We start from the raw sequence: 3,749 nt of genomic DNA, 5'->3' as shown, positions 1-3,749 counted from the left end.
TTGTAAAATTTCTAAAGCTTTGTAACTTGAGACCCAGCAACATAAGTAGTAGTGGGCTCCAATAAATCACTGAAATAACATTTTAAAGGCAAAGATTAAGCTGTCCTGTGGTTCTGACATGCTTAGGGGAGTGAATTCATGTTCCTTTTTTATTGGTTAAGATTTTCTCCACATTGCCATGTGATTGACAATTACCCTGATTTGTAAGAATAAAACTCCATGCCAATGATAAATAAATGGACGCAATCAGGGCAATGGCAGATACAAGTCTGAAGTGCAACTTTTACCCCAGTGTAGAAGTACTGATACTCAGTAACCTCACATGAATGACCGTTAATATGAGTTGCCAACACAAAAACGGTGGGCAGAACACAAATAATGAATGTTGCTTCACTAGCTATTTCAGGTGAAAAGTAAATGATAGCACATATGTGCTTGTCAGAAATTTGATCAACACATAGAATCAGTTATGTTATTCATTGAAAATTAGTCACCATTTTGATTAAACTTCCACAAGATACAAATAAACATGTTTTATATCAAGATAAAAGAAATAAAAACCAAAATGTAGAGTAACAGCATTTAGAAAGATCTACTCCTTCACGTTCAAGACATCTGTGATTTAGCAATCATTTTAGTGTCTGTATTTTACCAATGAGTTTTGACTGATTAATATATGAAACTACTTATTTGGGTCAGGAAATATCCAAAATCTTGGTGACAGGAGCAACAGTCAAAATTTCTGAGGAATGTCCTCAAATCTATTACCAATAAGTATGATTGTATATTTCCAATTTAGACATTTTGAGAAAGGTGAAAAATCCAAGTTTTTACTAAGTCAATGGCAGTCACATAAGAGGACAACAGAATGAGACTGTAGAATGTCAAGGTTTGTTTTCAATGATGTTGATGATCACATTAACTATAATAATAACAACCAATTCATTTACTGCTTAAATGGTCCAGAACTTATGTGAAATGCTGTCTAAATTAGGATAGAATAATTTCATGTTACATCAGGTAAACTTGCTTGCACGTGCATGCATGCACACACACACACACACACACACACACACACACACACACACACAGAGTTTGTTCTTGCTCACACCAAATCCTCTGTAGGTCTGATAAATCTATTGAGAAAGCAGCTTATCTTTGTGGAGTTGCTCAGTGGTGAGTTGCTACAGTTCTGTGGTTCTGGCTTCTCAACACATGGCCTCTGAAAGGGAAACAAGAGAGGAAAAGACACTCATTACTTCTGCTCTCTGCCAATTAGCTATTGGGCTCTGCTATTTATACATGAGAAATAAAGGAAAACAGGGAATATCTGATGGGCAAGATGATATGTGAATTATCACCTTTAATGTTCTTAACAGCCCTGAATAAGAGAGGAAGGCCACCCAAACTTCTCAGGAAAGCTAACATTTGGAGTCACCAAGTTTAATTTTGTATCCTTGTTAATATCTTAAAATTGAAGAAAATGTTCAATGTAAGCAATTCAAAGAAATATTGTAAAGCAAGACCACCTATTTGGACTTTGTGACTATATGGGACATATTTTTATGCCTTACAACCTTTTTAAATAGTTATAAAGTAAAAGTTTTTAATGTGTCAGTGGTAAATGATAGCTTATATTAAATAATATTCAGTATATGCCTATGTAGGCATATATAATAAAATAAAACAATACTATAAATAATGAAAACTAATAGTTGAATAACTTTTTATAAAGTACCTTCAAATCATGCTTTCCTTTGATGGAAAACAGCTGAGCACAAGCCCCAGCATCTGATTGCCTGGTAAATATTTAACTCAGTATCTCTTCATTCTGTCTGTCAAACATCAATGAACGTAGGACCCAACTCACAAAGCCATGTGCAAATTAAATAAATGAATACATATAATGTTCTTAGAATCATGTCTGGTATATAGAAAACATGCAATAAATGCTAGCTGTTTTTACAGCTACTGTGTAAGCATTCCACTTGCTAGTGGAGTTAATATTATCAGCCAGATTCTTATACTGGTGGAGACAACCAGGCTTAGAAAGTGGAGTAATTTGTCCAAATATCACTTCTAGGAAGAAGTGGAACTATAACTAAAACTCAGGGGTTATTTTGGATTTAAATGCAGTTCTCTAATTCTTTTTTTATTCAAGTAAAAATCAGTAAAATTTCTATGCATGCTTTTAGTCTTTAGGTAGTGATCACCTGGGACAAATATTTTAATATAAAAGGCTCATGAATGAGTGAAAACTAGCTGTCTATTTTCCTAATGCCTTGTAGGAGTCAATTCACAAAATTAAATTTATAAATTATGTGCTGACAAATGCATAGTGTCTCAGTGTAAAAATCTTCATTCACTGTTTTTTTCTGCTTCCTGTCATATTCATTTTCTGAGTTCAAGTACAATTCAATGTGTGTATTTTCTTTTGTAACAAAGGTTTTCATGAATTTATAAAATGGACAAATGGACAAGTCAGAGACCCACTAAAGGAAAAAGCCACAGCAATTACTAAGTAATAGTGCCCAAGGAGTTGTTCAGGGCTCTGGCATAGCTTGCCCTTTGAATAAACTGATCTAAGGTCAGATAAAGGAAAAATAATACTTGCCTTTCTTTACTTTTTTAATTTAATGAGCACACAAGTTCTTAAAACATAGTAAATTTCAGCCAAAAAAGAGCCACTGGCAATAAACTGATAAAATCTGTATTAATGCAGGCGAAAATGTCCATGGAGATCCAGAAATTACAAAACCGCAAAAGACTGAAAAGTAAGACCAAAGAAAGCCTAAGGGAGAATTTAATCTGTGGTTTTGGAGTCTCCACTCACTAAAAGGTAAATAACACTGAATTGAAAAATTAAAAAAAATTGAAATGAGGTCTTGGACAAGATGTTATATTTAATCTATAAAACATAACATCATACTTACCTAGCAGAATTGATGTAAACATTAAATGAGGGATGAAATTAAATAAGATAAATACATTTAAATTTATCAAGGATATAGTAAGTATCCAATTAATGTTAGCTAAAAACACTATGAGTTCACACAAATAAATCACTGTTGGGTAGAATTGGAGATAAAATTATTGTAGCATTTCAGTTTAGATGTTTTTCTCACATACTCTTTAGAAGGCTAAACAGCCAGCAAACTCTCACCTCAGTAGAGAAGAGCTGAACTAAGGGGAAGACTGGTAGAAATGGCAGTTGGATACTAGTTTTCTTTTGAACTCTTTATTAATGGATTTAGCACATTAGAGTGTGCTTACTCACATACTTACCTCTGTGTGTTTATGTCTGACATTCTCTTCTAATAAAAAGAAAATATTAGCTAGGCATCCACCAGCTGTAGAAGGTCACCCCTACCCTGTATTCTAGGTTCCTCTTCCTTTTCCCCATTAAAGGAAACCACTCCACCACTTTCTACTACCCCTATCCTTGCTTTGTCATTTTTTTCAGTTTCTGTGAAATCTTTTCTGCCTTCATCTATTAGCTTCTGGGTTACTGAATATATTTAATTCTCCATCTATCTTGCTGGCTGCCCAGTCTCAATCTGGAGGTCATTTTATATCTGTTAAATTAAAGAGTTAATGTAGTGAGGTAAAGTACTCAGAAAAATTAAAAACATTGCAGAATTAAACAGTTATTTAAAGACAATATACAGCAAACATAGTGCTATAAAAATCAGACCAGTGAGGCAGAAAGAAAATAAAACATGGGTTTCAAAACACAAAACAAATAAAAC

This window comes from Lipotes vexillifer, unplaced genomic scaffold (assembly GCF_000442215.2).
Source record: "Lipotes vexillifer unplaced genomic scaffold, Lipotes_vexillifer_v1.1 scaffold281, whole genome shotgun sequence".
Classification (NCBI taxonomy): domain Eukaryota; kingdom Metazoa; phylum Chordata; class Mammalia; order Artiodactyla; family Lipotidae; genus Lipotes; species Lipotes vexillifer.
Note: the sequence above shows the minus strand (reverse complement) of the source record.